The 19,418-nt window shown below is 54.3% G+C and overlaps 1 protein-coding gene across 1 annotated transcript in view; it reads left to right on the forward strand.

Moving 5' to 3' along the window:
* The first annotated feature begins 9,528 nt into the window (after positions 1-9,528).
* The window catches only part of ZBED4 (zinc finger BED-type containing 4), a 35,269-nt gene continuing 25,379 nt past the window's right edge, over positions 9,529-19,418 (forward strand). The window contains exon 1 of the mRNA XM_054469863.2: positions 9,529-9,678. The gene's annotated coding sequence lies outside the window, so the exon portion shown is untranslated. The remainder of the gene's footprint in view (positions 9,679-19,418) is intronic.

Raw genomic sequence — 19,418 nt, forward strand, 5'->3', positions numbered from 1 at the left:
AGTTCAAAGCTGCATTGAGCTAGGATGGTGCCACTGCACTCCAACCTGGGGGACAGGGCAAAACCCTGTCTCAAAAAAAATAAAGATTTTAAAACTTAAAATAAATAAATATTTCAAGTTTCCTGCCAGGAACGTTTTCTAAGAAAATACCCAGAGGATCTGCAAAGGAACAAGAATGATCATGCTCCTCTGGGAATTGTTTTTGATAGGGAAAGGGACGCACTTCAGATCCTTGCTGAAAGGAAAAAAAACTGTTTTCCTCTCCTCTGTCACATAGAACACTCTGCCTCTGCCCCAAATCGGGGCAGAGGGTTCCCACATCAGCCACTTCTCCTAGCCCCTGGACACCAACTGTAAGTCCAACAATTCACTCTGACACTCTCCACCTCCAGTTTGAGGCAGATCCCACAGGTTAGGGGCTCCGTCCCAAAGCCTGCCCCCACTTCAGGTGCCAGTGGAAGGTCTGGGTCGCTGGTACTTCTGATCAAGCAAGTGTGACTCACGGGTTCCTACAACCCCTTCTTTGGGTAGGATACTTTGCTACGAATAGAATGGCTTATGGAACTCAGAGAAACATGTTTGTTTGTTTGTTTGTTTATTGAGGCGCAGTTTCGCTCTTGTCGCCCAGGCTGGAGTGCAATGGCACAATCTCAGCTCATCACAACCTCCGCCTCCTGGGTTCAAGCGATTCTCCTGCCTCAGCCTCGCTAGTAGCTGGGATTGCAGGCATGCACCACCACGCCTGGCTAATTTTTTATTTTTAGTAGAGACAGCGTTTCTCCATGCTGGTCATGCTGGTCTCAAACTCCCAACCTCAGGTTATCCGCCCACCTCGGCCTCCCAAAGTGCTGGGATTACAGGCGTGAGCCACTGCGCCCGGCGAGAAACATGTTTATTATAAAAGATACTATAAAGGATAGGGATGAGGAGTCAGATGAAGGGTTCGTAAGGCGAAGTCCAGAAGGGTTCTCAGCACAGGAGCTGCCAGCCCTGGGGAGCTGGGGTGCTCCACTCCCCCCACAAAGAGATGTGTTCACCAACCTGAGAGCTCTCCAAACCCCCACTGTTGAGGGACTTTTATGGAAACGTCATCATGTAGGCATATGATGCATTAGGAATGGCGCCTCTAGCTAGCCCGTCTCCCCTGCTTAGAGGTGGGGGTGGGGCTGAAGCTCCAGGTTTCTCATTGTGGTGTGGTCTTGCTAGTGACCAGCCCCCATCCAGAAGCCCACCAAGAGTCACCCCATTAGAACAGAAGAAGCTCCTATTATCCAGGAAATTTCAATGGTTTTAGGAGCTCTGTGTCAGGAACCAGGGGCAGAGATGAAATATCTATTTCTTATTATGTCACGATCCCACAGGACTGTAGGCGTGAATGTGCCATGCAGTGTCAGGCAGCCATTCAAAATGACCCCACACTGCCATCATCAGTGGCAGGCGAGGCTCTTTGCTAAGCAAAAACAGCAGTTTAGAGAAGAGAACACACACGGTGCAAAGCCCAGAGGTGCCACGTGGCTTCCTGCAGGGTCACCATGAGTGCACTGGCTCAGCAAACAAAGCTCCTGAAATTCCAGACGAGGTGGGAGATTGGTTTCGGGGTGTCTGCGGCTTTGCCACAGATAGGAATGCTTTCTAGAGGAACTTCATCCTCGGTTCGGGATTCTTTGCTGTGGGAGTTTGGCTGGACATGAATTTGAGTGATGTCCGTTGGCCTCATGGCACCTCAGGCACAGAGATAGCCAAGTAGACAAGTGGAATCTTGCGCTGTACCTGAACCTTCCAGAAACGGAGCCTACAACCTGTGACTACGAGATGTGCCACCAAAAAACATGGCAGCTGAAGTTGGACTCCGCAGCTGAAGTTGGACTCCGCTTCAGTTGGCCCGTTCCTCCCTGCCTGGCTTCCTTGCGTTCCTTGAGTGCACTCAGAGCTCCACTCCCTGGTCAGCAGTCAGGCCTCAGCTATGGCACTGCCTCTGCTCTGTAAAGTTCTGTACGTAGTTCCTAAGTTTCTGCAGGGGGTGATTTTTGCTCTTGTCCTGAAGAATAACAACAGCATTTTAACAAGTGTTTGAAATAAAGATGGCACACATTTAGGCCAGGAACAGTGGCTTGCGCCTGTAATCCCAGCTACTCCAGAGGCTGAGGTGGGAGAACCCCTTGAGCCTAGGAGATTCAGGCTGTAGTGAGCCAACATCAAGCCACTGCACTCCAGCCTGGGTGACAGAGCAAGACTCTATCTCTAAAAAAAAAAAAATTATATATGTATATATATTTATATATATGTACTATTTTCTTTTGCCCAGGCTGGAGTGCAGTTGTGCGATCTCGGCTCACTACAGCTGACATCAACACTGCAGCCTCAAACTCCCGGGTTCAAGTGATCTTCCCATCTTATCCCAGTGTTGGAAGTACAGGTGTGAACCACCATGTTGGCCTTCTTTTTTAAATCTATGGTCATATATAAAACCTAGGCAATACCAGCTGGGCGCTGTGGCTCATGCCTGTAATCCTAGCACTTTGGGAGGCTGAGGTGGGTGGATCACGACGTCAGAGATCGAGACCATCCTGGCTAACACGGTGAAACACCATCTCTACTGAAAATACAAAAAATTAGCCGGGCATGGAGGCATGCGCCTGTAGTCCCAGCTACTCGGGAGGCTGAGGCTGGAGAATCGCTTGAACCCGGCAGGCGGAGGTTGCATTGAGTCGAGATTGCACCACTGCACTCCAGCCTGGGCGACAGAACAAGACTCCGTCTCAAAAAACAAACAAACAAACAAACAAAAAAAAACTAGGCAATGCCAGGTGCAGTGACTCATGCCTGTAATCTCAGCACTTTGAGAGCCCAAGGCAGGCAGGTTGTTTGAGCCCAGGAGTTCAAGACCAGCCTGGGCAACGTGGTGAAACCCCGTCTCTACTAAAAATACAAAAATTAGCCAGGTGCCTATACTCCCAGCTACTCAGGAGGCTGAGGTGGGAGGACTGCTTGAGCCTGGGAAGTTGAGGCTGCACTGAGCTATGATCACACCACCACATTCCAGCGTGGACAACAGAGCCAGACCCTGACTCAAGATAACAAACAAAAAACAAAAACCCTGGGCAATATACACCTAATTGTTCTTAAAGTTATTCTTTTAGGGATGTGTCATAAATAGTTTTTTCACCTTTTTAAATACTTTTGTTGTTGACTGGACTATATACAGAGAACAACATTCCTGTTATGATTAGGGTTGTCAGATAAAATACGGTACAGTCAGATACATTTTAATTCCAGATAATAATTTTTTAGTATACATATGTGCTGTGCACTTTTTTTGTTTTTTAGACAGAGATTCGCTTTTGCCGCCCAGCCTGGATGGCCCAATCTTGACTCACTGCAACCTTCGCCTCCCGGGTTCCAGCGATTCTCCTGCCTCAGCCTCCCTAGTAGCCAGGATTACAGGAGCACGCCACCATGCCCCGCTAATTTTGTATTTTTCGTAGAGACGGGGTTTCACCTTGTTGGTTAGGCTGGTTTGGAACTCCCAACCTCAGGTGATCCGCCCACCTCGGCCTCCCAAACTGCTGGGATTACAGGCGTGAGCCACCGCGCCAGTCCGGTCCCATGCAATTTTGTATTTTTATCCACCAAATCTGGCAGTCCCAGCTATGATCACAAGCTCCAAATCCCTTTCCACCCTTGGACCCTCAGACAGAACCAAGGCCACCGCAGCCTGGAGCCACTGCCGCCCCCACCCCTCCCAGCGCGTTCGCTTAGCCCCCTTGCGTTCCAGCTCCCCCGGCTCCAGCACCTTCCTGACCTGAGCACCGGCGGGCTCCTGCTCACTGTCCAGCACCCGACGCACCTGTCCCCGCCGCGCAGTCCCTTCCCCCCGGCCTCAGTTTTCCTCCTGGCGCGCACTGCCCTTGTGGCCCTTTCCCTCCGCGCCCACAGATGCAGCTCTCGGCCAAAAGCTCCACTTCCCCGAGGCCGTCGCCCCTGCCAGGCAGCTCCCCTGCGGCGTCGCCCACCCAGAGTTCTCCCCCTGGACGCTCCCTCAGTGCCCCCCTAGCAGCCCCGGCGGTCTTCTCCCCACCTTCAGCCCCCTCCCCGGTCCCCCGGGAAGGGGCCAGACTCCAGCTCAGCGCCCAGCGCTTCCTGGTCTTTCCCTTCTGGGCGCCCTCCCGACCGTTCCCTTTAGGGAAGTTGGCCGGCTAAGTGCTCCCACCCCCGGCCGCCGCCTGGACAGAGGCGCGCAATCCGGAGGGCGCAGGCTCCGGCCCGGAGAAGGGGGTGCCGCCGGCGTTCCGATTTCTCAGGAATGGGAAAACAGAGGCACCGTGGATCCGGCGGCGGGGCTGGGCCTGGGGCTGGGCGTTGACCTAGGACCCCGCCCCTGTCCGCCCTGAGCCGCGCCCCTCCCGGGCCGGCCTTGATGGAGCAGCTCCACGCGGGCCCGGGGCTCGTCCACCCGACAGGAGCGGGGGGCTGCAGCCCACGAGCCAACGAGCCCGCAGCGACGCACCCGGAGTGTAACCCCGCAGAGTCACGGAGACACTTTCCCGGTGTGGGCGCCTCGCCGCGCTTCCTCCCCGCGGGCTGCGGCCACCGCAGGGCAGGACAGAGCCGAGATGCCCGGGTGGGAGCGATGCCCGCGTGGGGGCGATGCAGCGGGGGACATGCCTGGGGGGAGGGTGGTAAGGTGAAACCTGGTGGAGAACAATGGGGGTGGGTGGGCGATTCCTGGGGGAGTTGCCCGGTGGGGGGTGTTTCTGGTTCGCCCGGGGACAGTGCGCGTCCCCCCGCCCACGGCGCCCGCCCTGCCCGTCCCACCGAGGTCCCCCGGGAGCGTCTGGGCCCACGGCTTCGGGGGGTTTTTCCGAGACCTGGGCGCTGTTCCGGGGGAGCAGGGGCCCGGGCCACCAAGGTTCGTGCGGGCCGTGGGGTGTCCCGCGCCCGGGCTCGGGGATCCCAGAGCCCCGCTTCCCTTAAGGGCGCCGCGCCCCGGACTGCAGGTGGAGACGGGGACTGGCCCCGCGGGGTCGCGGACAGGCGCGGGGCGGGACAGGGTGGGAGGCGGCGGGGCGCAGAGTCCTCGGGTCGCCGGCGCGATCCGGGCACCTTCCTGGAGGCAGCAGGAGCGCGGTCGCGGCGCCTCTGGGGTGGGGTCCAGGTGGGAGGCTCCGGGGCGCACCGCCCTAGCCCCACCCCGGCCGGGTCCCCGCGCTGCCTCTACGGAGAGGGAGGAAGGAAGGGAGGGAGGGAGGGAGGGAGGGAGGGAGGGATGGATGGATGGGACGGCCGGCAGGCGTGGGGTCCGCGGCGTCAGGGCTCCTTCCTCCCGTCCGCTCCATCCTGCAACCCGTAGCCCAGGCGGGGGTCTCGCTGCCCCCTCCCCGAACGCAGCCGCCTTTTCCTCCCTCCCCAACCCCGAGCGCCTCCCCTCCCGAATGCGGGAGTCCATGGTACACGGGAAGCCTCTTCCCCTCCCCACCGAGGCTGCCCAACACCCCTTCCACCCTCCGACCCCCCGCAACCATCCCTCAAATGCCCCGGCGGCCGGCAGGGCTGGGGTGGGCGCAGGAGAGCCAAGGGTCCTGACCGCATGCAGGGGTTTGGGGTCGGTGTGGCCGAATGAACGCGCGGCTTCAGACGAGCCTGTGGTGTCCCCGCTTTCCATCTCCTCCGGACCCGGCCCCAGAGGACTGAGAGGCCGGTGGCCGCGGATCCTGGACGCGCCTCCCTTCTGCCTGTGGTTTCCCTTTATTCCGGCAGCGGCGAGAGTCCACCCTTCACTTACAGGAGCCACATCCAGAACCTTCTCCTGGGGCCACAGCGTGGGCTTCCCAGACCTGTGTGACCCTAGCTCTGCCCCTTTGGGGCTGCGGGTGAAGCCCTCAGGACCCTCTGCGTGGGTTGGTCGGGTGAGGTGGATGAGGGACAACTTGGTGAGGTCCCTGTCATGGTGAAGAGTGACCAGTAGGTGCCCAGGGCCCAACCTTCCTCTGCACCCCAGAGAAACCATCTCCTCTGCAGCAGCCCCCACCTGGACGCTCTGGGGTCCTCCCTACCTCCCTCCGCAGTGGGGCACACAGCATTCTTGCTGCCCTGAAAGGCAGACGGGAGGCACAGGATGGCAGAGAGGGGCCAGGTCTGAGATTCCAGATGGAAGGGACCATGGGGCTCCACCCCACCACCACTGTAGGCAGGGGACTGGTAGGTGTACACCCTCACTCCTGTGGGGCCCAGGGACACAGCCACCCTCCTTTGAGGCCCTGGCCCTCAGGACCCTGCCACAGCGAGGTCTGTGCCTCCCCAGTGACCAGTGGTCACCGGGCTCGGGGTCACCCAGCTGCTTCCACATGTGACACCATCACCTCCATGCCCTACCCCCAAGCTGGGCTCATAATCTTAATTCACAGCTAAGAAACTCAACCAAAGTCACATCACATGAGGGTGAACCCTCCAGGGCCACAGTGCTCCAAGCACGGAGGGCTCCCTGCCTTCAGAAGATGCTGTGGGTCCACCTGCAGCCTCAGTGGACAGAGGACCAGGGCACCAGCTGCTCTTCTGCCTCAGTGCTGAGCATCCCTGACTCGCACTGCCCTGTACAGGAGGGGCTCAGAGTCTGTGCATGGAACTCAGATAAAACACCTGGCCCTGGGATGTCACACTTTGGTTCAGATGAATGAAAAAATAAGATACTGACACTCTGGATGACTAAGAATCGACTTATGTCTTTTCCGTGATGGGAAACTGTCCCATGAAAAGCCACTTATGTTTGGATAGTCCTGTAGAAAATATTTTTTCTTCTCCTTATCTCACTCTCTATGATGCATAAGAACGCAATTTAAGACAAACAGCAAATAAATACCATCTGTGCATGTATCAAGCACTTACAGACTAAAAAAAAAAAAAAAGAAAAAGAAAAAATAAGATTAAGATACTGTATCTTGGGCACACAGAAAGTGTCCATCAAAGATTAAATGAATGGACTGCAGCTGGTGGAGGCACAGGGTACTGGCTTGCCCGAACAGTCCCAGTTGATGCTGGGTCCTGGCCCCATGATGTCTAGCGTGCCCTTCCGTGCTCCAGGGTGTCCCATTTGGGCACTTAGTCCAAGGGCCACCCGACATACAAAACAGTATCTTCCTGTGAGGGGCCAGAGAATAGGCAGCACCTGGCTGCCCTGCACAATTTGGAAGGCACTAGGAGGGACCTGTCAACCTGCACTCACTCACTCACCGGCGGGCCCCTTTGGGAAGAGCTGTTGCTCTTTGGCCCCAGGAATCTTCTATTTCTGCACCTGAGTGCCAGGCAATTGTGGGGCCCCATTAACCTACTCCACAAAGCGTAGGGGGCCTTGCTCTCGGCACTGGGCATGCTCCCTCAGCACATACAACAAAGAAGTCCCCCTCCCACTGATTCTAGCAGGAGGCTGTTGGGGGGCAGTCATGACACAGGCATATACAGTGTGTCAGATGTGTCAGAGCCCGGAGAGGGGATGAGGAGAGCGCAGTGTTACTTCCTAGAGCATGGCCCTGGAGAGCCTCCCACTAGGCTGACATATGGGCAGCCGTCTGGGAGCTTGACACTGGCAGAGGGGAAGAGCATTCCAGGCAGACAAGAGTCAGTGCAAAGACCCCAAAGCAAGCATCAAGGAGGCTGGGGGCTGCTGCAGATCTGATGAGGGGATGGCAGGGGCAGAGCAGGCCTGAGAACACTGGCCTCCACTCTGAATGAAACAGGGATCCCCAGGCTGGGCACAGTGGCTCACGCCTGTAATCTCGGCACTTTGGGAGGCCGAGGCGGGCGGATCACGAGATCAGGAGATCGAGACCATCCTGGTCAACATGGTGAAACCCCATCTCTACTAAAAATACATAAATTAGTTGGGTGTGGTGGCGAGCGCCTGTAGTCCCGCTACTCGGGAGGCTGACGCAGAAGAATCGCTTGAACCCGGGAGGCGGAGGTTGCAGTGAGCCGAGATCGCGCTACCGCACTCCAGCCTGGGGACAGAGCAAGACTCTTTCTCAGAAAAAAAAGAAAAAGAAAAAAGAAAAAGAAAGAAACAGGGAGCCCTTTTTGGGTGTCAGTGCCTGGTCTCAACTCCATAGCTATGGTGGAAGGTAAAGCAGTTTACCTTTTAACTACATGAACAAGCATGGCGGTGTTCCAGTTGAACTCCTTAGGAAACCGACATTTTAATTTTATTTATTTTTTTGAGACGGAGTCTTGCTCTGTCACCCAGACTGGAGTGCAGTGGCGCGATCTCAGCTCACTGCAACCTCCGCCTCCCGGGTTCAAGCGATTCTTCTGCCTCAGTCTCCCGAGTATCTGGGATTACAGGAGCCCACCACCACGTCTGGCTAATTTTTTATTTTTTTTCAGTAGAGACGGGGTTTCTCCACGTTGGCCAGGCTGGTCTCGAACTCCTGATCTCAGGTGATCCACCCGCCTCGGCCTCCCAAAGTGCTGGGATTACAGGCGTGAGCCACCGTGCCCGGCCGATATTTGAAAGTCATATACTTTTCATATATCCTAAAATACTGTTTTAATTCTCCCCCAACCTCTTAAAAACGAGAAAAGCATTCTTAGCTCAGGCACCATAGAAAACCCGGCTGCAGGCTGGACGTGGACTTTGGAACAGTCGTGCCGGTGAATGGGCACAGCCGCGGGGCAGGGGCGGGCTCCGGGCAAAGGCGGCCGGGATAACTCCACGCTCCCGCTCCAGCCGGTGACCGCGACGCGGGCTCCTCTCACTCTCACACTCAGGCGGAGAAAATGCCGAAAGCCGTGTCACCAACGGGGAACCTCAGGGCCACATTCAGCATGCAGAGTTTATTTGGTCTGCTCAGACATTTGTGTTAGGAAATAACACATTAAAAGTGCACATTTCCTTCAGACCCTGAGAAGCGAGCGAGTCCCGTGCGCTCCGCACCGCCAGCCCCGGCCCCACGCCCGCCCAGAGGGCCGCCCTCCTACCGCCGACCCGGCTCGGGGCTTAGGCGTTAATCCAGACCCCCGGGGGGGCCGCGCGGGGAGCCCAGATCGCCTTAGGGTCAAGGGCTTAGGTCCCAGCCCACCGGGCCTGACCGCACCGCACTGAGCGGCCTCTGCGCCAGGTAAGGGGGGGTCGGGGCGGGACCAGGACCCGCGCTGCTAGCCGTCCCGGAAACCCGCGGTGGGCCGTTGGGTGCGCGCCGAGCCGCTGCCAACTGCCAAGCCACGGGACGAAACCACGGCGCCCTCGCCCCGCCCAGCCAGAGCGCCTAGTCCCTTCCCGTAGCCCGCCCGCGCCTGAGCTCCCAATGCGCCTGCGTAGTTTGCCCTCCCGGATCCGGGGGCGGAGCCGAAGCGCGCACTGCGCCTGCGTCTTCCGCCCGGCCCCGCCCCAGCGGCCGTGCCTCCGGCGCTCCGTCCTCCCGCCCGGCCAGGGACGAGGCGGGGCGGGTACGCGGACACTGCGCCTGCCCGCGTAGGCCCCGCCCCCGATCGGCCCCGCCCCCGGCCGGCCCCGCCCCGCGCCGCGCGAGGCCCTGGGAGGGGCGCAGCGTCCGGCGGCGTCGCTGGCGGCGGGCGGCGGGGCCGCGGGAGGGGCGCGGGGGCAGACAAAGCCGCGGTAATGAATGGAGCGTCCGCCCGCGCCGCCGTCGTCCGCAGCCGGCCGGGAGCCGCCCCAGAGGCCGGGCCGAGGTGAGTGCGCGGGCGCCGCTGCCCCGCCGCCCGCCGCGAGCCCCGTCCCCCGCGGACCGCGCCGGGGCCGGGCCGGGCCGCGCCATTGTCTGCGCCGCGCCGGGGCCGGGGCCAGGGCCGGGGCCAGGCGGGCGGGGGCGCGGCTCTGTGGCCTCGGGGTCCCCGCCCGGCGCCGCCCCGGACCCGCCCCCGCGCGGACCCCGGCCCTGACAGCTGGCGCGGGGGCGGCGCCGACTGAGCGGCCGAGTGCCCGGGGTCGGCGCCCGGCCTGGCCCACGTGCCCGCGCCGTTGCTTCCGGGCGGACGAGACGGGGCTCGGGCTCGGGGCGCCGCCCGGGTCCGCCGGGAGCGAGCTGTCCCGGCCACGTCGAGTTACCCCGCTAGCCCCGTCCCTGGGACTTCTCTGGATGTGTCATTCCCGTCCCACCTCCAGGAAGGGCCACCTGGGCCCTGCTTCGTCTCTCAGCCCAGACGGGTCCTTGCGACGCGCCCCGAGGCAGGTTATTGTACGTGGTTCTGGGGATGACCGTTCACATTTAATGAATAAAAATATAACTTGCCTTGCGAACCATAATTTCAAAAGGTTTTCGACTGCAGTGGTTTTCCTACACCCAAATGAGCTCGCAGTCAGTTTTGTTTCTTCTTTTGTCCCGTTGTGTGACCCACACCGTCTTCGTTGCTAAGAGAATCGCAGCCCCTCGGGCTCCCTTCTGCGCCTTCCTATTCCGGGTGGCCCTGGTAGACCCGGGCACCTCTATGGAAACACGTCCCGGCCAAGCTGAGCCGTCAGAAGCTTCTGTTGGTGTTCTCGTGTTGGTCAAAAGGGAAGTTATTTATTTTGAAGTTAACTCTGATCAGCTTACGTTTTTAGAAATCCATTCAGATCTCGTAATGAGGCCAGTTTGGTAAAGCAAGGGCATCCTGCGACTTTTTACACAGAAATATTTTTTATTTTTTCTGTGTATGTCATTCATGGTGACAAAATTGAGACTAGGAAGGATTTGGTTGGGATTTTTTTTTAAAGTGCTATGAATAAGCCACATTTTGATTATGAATTAATTTCAATTACTAAACGAAGTTATCTTGCAAGAGGAAAGTTTACAGGAGTTTGATTCCATAATCCGAGGGTTTCCAATGGAACGTCCGTACACGGATGCACACTTCCCGTAGTCCTTAAACGGATTATATCTGCTTGTCATGACTGGCTTTTTTTCAAGAAAAGATCTAGCACAAGTTAAGAGAGATTCTGTGAATCTTGAAAAAGCTTCAGAGGCCCGGTCTTTGAAGTGAGGACACAGTTAATCTATATGGAAAGAAACCTAAGACTTTTAGTCCACTTGACAGGTGGTTACAGGGTCTCCCCCAACACACACCCTTGTCCAGGTAATTCCTGAATAAGGAATTATTGGTTCCTTATTATGGTTGATGTTTTTGGATGTAAAACCTCTGCTCTTTAAGGTCACCTCCTCCCCCCGCCTCCAAACACACACAGTGAGTAACTCAGCTGTGCAAAGTATGCCCATAACACCTTGCAGAAAGACTAAAAAAATTACTAGGGGAGCGGACTGACTTCTGTGTGTGTGCAGAGGAGCTGAGAAGCAGCTTCTTTAGTGAAAGGTGTGTGTGTGTGTGTGTCTCAGATCCTTGGTGAGGAGCCCTGGGGAGTGGACTCCTGGGGGCATGAGGAGCAGGAAGTGACCGTGGTCAGTGCCGTCCTTCACTTTGTTTTGCGTTTTTTTCTTTGCCTGGCTTTAGCGTCTGGTCTGATTCTCTTTGGTGTGGTGGTTGTCTTTTGAGAGGAGGGAGCAGGTGAAACAGCTGGGCGTGGCTCTGCCCAGCCCTGGGGTAGAGGCCAAGCTGGCCCTTCCTTACCAACGTTGTTTCCTTCACTGTTTAAATCTCGGGACCTGAGAATGTACCTATAGGAATTGCTCTTATTTACATTTGGCTGTGTAAGAAAGTCACTGTGCCTTTAGCACGTGACACCCCTTAGCGTTTTGGTTTTGGCTTTCTGTTTTAGTGTCTGTGGATTCCAGCAGCTCTCTCTGGCTTCAGCCCTTTCAGGGGTTCGGCCCTCTCTGCATCCCAGCCTTCCAGGCCCTTCTCCTGCTCCCCACTTTTTAGCACCTAGGTTTTTCTACGTTCTGCAGTACCTCAGATCCCTTCCTTGGTAATCACTGGATATGTGCTTTTGGTAGTTCAAATTCTGGGAGGCATTGTTAGGAATAAAATAAGCTCTTTGCCGGTGCTTGCCTTCTGGGGCCATGGTGGTTTTCAAAGAAGGCCCTGGCCTTAGGGAACATGGTGGTGGTGAGGAGCAGCGTAAACCAGAGAAAAAGGCTCAGTAAGTGCTTCAAGGAGAAACACCGGCAGGTGAGAGCAGGGGTAATCCCGGTTTCTCAGGAAAGTGTGCTCCGGAGACCTCATGGGGAAAGGAGGTTATAGTCCAGCCCTGAAGGGTCTGGGGGCGATGGCAGAAGCCCCAGGAGAGCATTGTCCATGAGGTGCAGAGGCAGCCTCACAGCATCCCAGTGCGCACCTCCTGCCCGGCCCAAGTGCCTGCTGCTGAAGCCGCCTCCCAGCTCCCCCAGGTTGTTTGGGGATTCAGGGGACATGCAGCCTAAATGACCCGCACTGGAATCCCGGCCAGCTTCCCACCCCTCATTCTAGGTGAAGGCCGAGCCAGAATCCCGGCCAGCTTCCCACCCCTCATTCTAGGTGAAGGCCGAGCCGGAATCCCGGCCAGCTTCCCACCCCTCATTCTAGGTGAAGGCCGAGCCGGAATCCCGGCCAGCTTCCCACCCCTCATTCTAGGTGAATGCCGAGCCGGAATCCCGGCCAGCTTCCCATTCCTCGTTCTAGGTGAAGGCTGCACTGGCATCCCGGCCAGCTTCCCACCTTATTCTAGGTGAAGGCTTTTCAGCAGCTGTGGCCCAGGTCTTTCCCAGCAAAGTCTGTGTGCAACAGAAACAGCTGATGCTGGCCTGGCCCTGGGGGTGGGGATTGTGACTGCTGCAGCCCTCTACCTGATTAGTATCAGGAGGACCTGGCCCCCCACCCTTCCTGCCTTGCCACCTCCACAGACAAACCCTGAGGGGCTGACTTCCTCCAAAGCTGCTCCTCATCGAGGCCCACCTGGTGGTCTCTGCTCCACCTGTTTGCTGCAGGGAGCAGGGTCGGGAGCATGTGCATTTGGGAGAGCTCTGGTTACTCCGTTATAGAAGCCATGCTCCACATCCTGTAAGTGAGAGACTCCCCAGCAGCGTTCAGCCACAGCTGCCATATCAGGCCTGTCACTAGTGGGACTGCCCGGATCCCCAAGGTATGGGTACACGGTGAGGATGCTGGTGTTAAATACAGGGGACCCACAAAACCACCTAGCAGAACAATCCACATGACCTTGTCGTGTGACCCAGAACATTTCAGGGACGAAACACAGACCAGTTGACCTTAGCGTGGTCGCTGGCTTGCTTTGGAAGGTGCCCTGTTTCCAAGATGGCCTTACCTGGGTTCCTGAGCACGTCTGACGGAGCAGCTCTGACTCCGGGTTTCTGGAGTCAGACCCCTTGCCACTGTCTTTGACCTTTAGCTTTGGGTTCCCCTTCTCAGTTTGTTTGTTTGTTTATTTATTCTCACTCTGTTGCCCAGGCTGGAGTGCAGTGGTACAATCTCAGCTCACTGCAACCTCTGCCTCCTGGGTTCAAGTGATTCTCCTGCCTCAGCCGCCTGAGTAGCTGGAATTACAGGCACCCGCCACCGCACTCAGCTAATTTTTGTTTGTTTTTTGAGACGGAATCTTGCTCTGTCACCCAGGCTGGAGTGCAATGGCGCAATCTCAGCTCCCTGCAACCTCCACCTCCCAGGTTAAAGCGATTCTCCTTCCTCAGTCTCCTGAGTAGCTGGGATTACAATAGGCGTGTGCCACCATGCCCGGTTGATTTTTTTTTATATTTTTAGTAGAGACGGGGTTTCACCATGTTGGCCAGGCTGGTCTCGAACTCCTGATCTCGTGATCCGCCCACCTCCGCCTCCCGAAGTGCCAGGACTACAGGCGTGAGCCACTGCACCCAGCCAGTTTTTGTATTTTTAGTAAAGATGGGGTGTCACCATGTTGGCCAGGCTGGTCTCAAACTCCTGACCTTAGGTGATCCACCCACCTTGGCATCCCAAAGGGCTGGGATTACAGGCGTGAGCCACCGCGCCCGGCCCCTTTCTCAGTTTAGCCCAGACCTGGATGTTGGCTTCTGTGTGGGTAGCTGTTGTGAGCCCGTGGCTCCTGCTGGAATTTGTGGCAGTTGATGCTGCTGTGCACCTCCAGAATAGGTGAAGGCTACTCAGGTGTAGCCCGGATGGTAGTTTATGTCCTCAGGAGGAGAAACTGCCATGTCCCCGTCTGAACCAGGCCTGGAGTCTTAATGCGTAGCTCTTTGCCTCCCTGAGTATACTCGACAGCTTGTTGAGAGCACTTGTGCTCTGAGTTGAAAACGAATATACTTCTGTTGTTTGAAGGTTATTATAAAGTTTCTAACTTACAGAGTTGGCACTCCTGTGTCCCTTGCCCCCAGCTGGATCTGCCGTGACTGCCACCTGCTGCCATCTGGCACTTGCTGAACTGTCTTGAAGGAAACTGCAGATATCTGGACACTTCTCTAAGTGTTCTTTCTCCTAAGAAAGGGAAATGGACATTCTACTGTCTAATGACAGTCGCGTCATCGATGGCGTCTACAAAACGTGACTGTGTCCCGTGGCGTCATCCAGTAGCCAGTCCACGGTCCGAAGTTGTCCCCCAACGTCTTTACTAGCTGTTTTTCCCAACCAGAATCGAGTCCAGGGCCACGTGTCACAGTGGCTGTGATGTCTCTCTTTGTTCCAGTGCCCCCGGAGCACCCCCTGTGATCTGGCAGTGGGAGGCCTGATTTGATACAGGGGAACGTTTGGGGCACAGGTGATGCTGTGTGCTGCACCGTGGGTGGAGGCTGTCCCATGAGGACGGATGTGACTTTGCTCACTGGCCCTGTAAATTGTGTCCCTGCCTCCCACAGTTGGTGAGTTAGATGAGGGGGTGTCTCGGGGCGTGTGGACGCTCTGCTCCCATCAGACTTCCACATGCTGTTTGCTGGTCTCCCCAGAACCCGTGGGCAGCAGCACCTTGGCTTTCGTATGCTGTTGTTCTTTTTTTCTTTATTTTTATCTGTGTTTCCCTTTTTTGTTACCTCTTAGAAAATGCTGAGTTTTCTCTTTATTACCAATTCTTAGCGGAAGATGGTCTAGTAGACACCTCCGTGGGGGCAAATGTTTTTACTTTTCCTTTGTCTCCTTGAGTATCAAGGTGGACTAGTGGACTTTTATTTATTCCATGTCATAATCTAGTAAAGCCTTTTGTTTTGTGATGCTCAAATAGCTATAAATGTGACCAGTTGGGAGCCCCTTCCAAGCTGGCCCCTGTGTCCTTTTCACTCAGCACATGGTCCTGGGAATGCATCCTTTCTGGCCCAGCGTCCCAGGCTCACGATGACGTCTTTCCCAGGCCTCCGTCAGCTGCTTCTCCAGAGCGCCTGGGTTCCTTTTAGTGCAGAAAGGCATCTGGACACCGAGGTCCAGGCCGTAGACGTAGTCACTGTGCTTGTCTGTTATTGCTTAATGCCCTCTTCGTGGACACAGCTAGAAAATATGTATTTAAAACATTGTGAGTTCAGTCAATATGAATTATAGTTAAAATTAATTTTAATTTTTGTTAAAATTATGTAGTTTTGCAGGGTGTGGTGGCTCACACCTGTAATCCCAGCATTTTGGGAGGCTGAGGTGGGGAGACCACTTGAGCTCAGGAGTTCCAGACCAGTCTAGGCAACATGGCAAAACCCCATCTTTACAAAAACATACAAAAATCAGCCGGGCATGATGGTATGGGCCTGTAGTTCCAGCTACTCAGGAGGCTGAGGTGGGAGGATCACTTGAGCCTGGGAGGTTGAGGCTGTGGTAAGCTGCAATCACGTCACTGCACTGCTGCCTGAGTGACAGAATGAGACCCTGTATCAAAAACAAAACAAAACAAAACTATATATATATATATATATATATATATATATATATAGTTTTACTTAGTTTCTTTGATTCTTAAATTATATGTTATTCTGAAAAATCTTAATAATATCATTGGCATAATTACTTGTTTTATGCTAAAATGCACATACAATAGGTTGTAGAATTACAATATTACTCCTCTAAGAAAACTGCTTAGTTAACTTTGCAGGTTTTTGTTGAGTTCTTTTTGTCCTTAGTTACCTTCCACTTTGGATAAATAAAATGCTGTGTTTTAAAGTTCCTTGACAAATACTCTTGTTTTATTTTTTATTTTATTTATTTTTCCCAAGAAAGAAATAAGACAAATATTCTTTTCTCTGGTTATATTGCCCATTTGTTTCAGATCATTTTCAGATTTAGGATTTTTAAAAAATTTTATGCACAAAATAATTACCTGTTATAAAGGTCGGAACTATATAAAAGCTACCGTTCCTATCCCCACCACTCTTTTAAGCAACCTTTTTTTTTTTGAGACAGGGTCTTGCTCTGTTGCTCAGGCTGGAGTGCAGTGGCTCAATCTTGGCTCACTGCATCCTCGGCCTTCTGGGTTCAAGCAATTCTCCTGCCTCAGCCTCCTGAGTAGCTGGGACTACAGGCGCCCACCACCACGCCCGGCTAATTTTTTGTACTTTAGTAGAGATGGGGTTTCACCATGTTGCCCAGGCTGGTCTCGAACTCCTGAGCTCAGGCATTCCGCCCGCCTCGGCCTCCCAAAGTGCTGAGATAATGGGCATGAGCCACCGTGCCCGGCCTAGGCAACCCTTTTTACTTCTGCTACGTCCTGTAAAAATAAGCAAAACACACCCACAACTCATTTCCCCTCCTGTCTTTCACAAAAGTTACCATGGGCTGTTGACACTGTGTGTGTCTGGTTTTTCTTGTTTGTTTGTTAGGAGATGGAGTCTCGCTCTGGATTCAAGTGATTTTTGTGCCTCAGCCTCCTGAGTAGCTGGGACTACAGGCACCCGCCACCACGCCCAGCTAATTTTTATATTTTTAGTAGAGATGGGGTTTCACCATGTTGGCCAGGCTGGCCTCAAACTCTTGGCTGCAAATGATCTGCCTGCCTCAGTCTCTCAAAGTGCTTGGATTACAGGTGTGAGCCACCACACCTGACCTGTTTGTTTTGAGACAGCGTCTGGCTCTGTTGCCCAGGCTGGAGTGCAGTGGCCTGATCTTGGCTTACCGCAGTCTCAACCTCATGGGCTCAAGTGATTTTCCTACCGCACCCTTCTGAGTAGCTGGGACTACAGGCACGTGCCACCATGCCAGCTGATTTTTTCAAATTTTTGTAGAGTTGGGCGTCTCACTATGTTACCCAGGCTGGTCTTGAACTCTTGGGCTCGAACGATTTGCCTGCCTTGGCCTCCCAAAGTGCTGGGATTACAGGCGTGAGCCGCGGTGGCTGGCCCTTGCGTGTCTGGTTTTTCTGCTCAGCGCATGTATGAATGTATCAATGTCCTATTGACGGGCTCTGATCCTTTGCCGTGAGATGCCGCTGTGACTGATGTTGCTGTGTGTTGCATTTTTTGTGTTGTCTGGTGAGGACTGTCTTCAGGTCTGTTCCTAGCATGTGGTTGTTGGGTGGGAGGATACGTGTAATTTTGGTGAGTGCTTCTAAGTTCCCCCGCACAGGCCTGCACCCTGTCAGCACTGCAGGAGAGGGCCTGACCAACAGAGGGCATTACTAAGCATGTGGATTTCTGCCAGGATGATAGGGTGAGAAGGGGTATCTTGAACTGGTTTTCATTTAATTTGCTTCAATCTGAATGTGAAAAATGAAAAAAATGTGCTTTACTAAATTGGATGTAGCACGGAGCACTTGAGTCACTGAATGCAAGTGGCTCACTTTGTTAGTGAGTCCCCGAGGGCGGTTGGCCCTGTGCGTGGAACCTGTATGCAGCGGCCCCAACGCTTCTGCTGCAGTTGCTTGGAAGGTGGTTTCTCTGTCTTTCTTATTTTTTGTACAGTGGAGGCCTTGTTTTTTGCTGGGACTGGACTTGAGCTCCTGTGCTCAAGTGATTCTCTCACCTTGGCCTCCGAGTAGCTGGAACTACGGGCGTAAGCCACTGCGCCCAGCCTAGTGTAGCTTTATAAGTGTGCTTTTAAACCTTTTTTATTTTAAAGTGTGGCACCGATACAGAAACTGAATAAAATCAGCGTCTAGCGTAATGAGTCGTATGATAAGATGAACACAGTTGTAACTGGTGCTTGGGTCAAGAGGTGCTTGCCAGCTTCCAGAGGCCCTGTGCGTGCCATCCCAGCCCCTCCCAGCAGAGGCTGCCTCAATCTTACTGTTACAGCAGCTACTTCCTTATTCTTTGTTGTTTTGACTGAACTGAGTACCTCTAAATATTAGTTAAGTTTTTCCTTTGTTTTTTTTTTTTTTTTTTTAGACTTAGTCTCTCTTTGTCGCCCAGGCTGGAGTGCAGTGTCGTGATCTCGGCTCACTGCAACCTCTGCCTCTTGGGTTCAAGCAATTCTCCTGCCTCAGTTTCCTGAGTAGCTGGGATTACAGGTGCCCACCACCACACCTGGCTAATTTTTGTAGTTTTAGTAGAGACAGGGTTTCACCCTGTTAGCCAGGCTGGTCTTGAACTCCTGACCTTAGGTGATCCACCAGCCTCAGCCTCCCAAAATGCTGGGATGACAGGTGTGAGCCACCGCGCCCGGCTGACCTTTCAGTCTGAATCTACAGGTTACATTATCCACCCCACCTCCCGTGGAAGTATTTTCTGAGATAACTTGGTGGTTGCACTCGTGCGTCTCACACTCTAGATTTTGCTGGCTGCATTCTTCTGGAGAGGCCCAGTGTGTTCCTCTATCCTTTGGTTTCCTATAGATTGTGTTTGGTTGGTTTTGAGACAGGGTCTTGCTTTGTGGCCCAGGATGGAGTGCAGTGGTGCTCCCGGGCTCAAGTGATTTTCCCACCTCAGCCTCCCTAATAACTGGGACCACAGGCACGCATCACCACACCCAGCTAAGTTTTAAAACATTTTTTGTAGGCTGGGTGTGGTGGCTTACACCTGTAATCCCAGCATTTTGGGAGGCCGAGGTGGGGATCACGAGGTCAAGAGATTGAGACCATCCTGGCCAACATGGTGAAACCATGTCTCTACTAAAAATACAAAAATTAGCTGGGCGTGGTGGCAGGTGCCTGTAATCCCAGCTGTTCAGGAGGCTGAGGCAGGAGAGTCGCTTGAACCGGGGAGGCGGAGGTTGCAGTGAGCTGAAATTGCGCCACTGCACTCCAGCCTGGGGACAGAGCGAGACTCCGTCTCAAAAAAAAAAAAAAGTATGATGTTCTGGCTGAGTTATTGCTTCTTTATGTAGTAGATGAACTATTAAAGATAAACCTCTTCTTATCCACTCTCTGGTGTTATAGTTCATGGAGAAAACTGAAGATAAATGCCTGATTTTTTTTTTAAATTCATCAGTTTTCACAATGATGAATCATTTTCCTATCAGCCTCCAGAGGCGACCAGTTAGGGATTTGATGTTGGTATTGATGAACTAATGAATTTAAACATATTCGGGGTGTTAAATTCTGTCCTCTTTGGACAGTGAGAGACTTTACAAGCTGGCTCCTGTATCCTTTTGCCATCATTCCTGAACTCTCAGAGGTTTCTGGCTGTCTGATATGTTCTACGCTCATCTTG

Source organism: Pongo pygmaeus, chromosome 23 (assembly GCF_028885625.2).
Source record: "Pongo pygmaeus isolate AG05252 chromosome 23, NHGRI_mPonPyg2-v2.0_pri, whole genome shotgun sequence".
In the NCBI taxonomy this organism is placed as follows: Eukaryota; Metazoa; Chordata; class Mammalia; order Primates; family Hominidae; genus Pongo; species Pongo pygmaeus.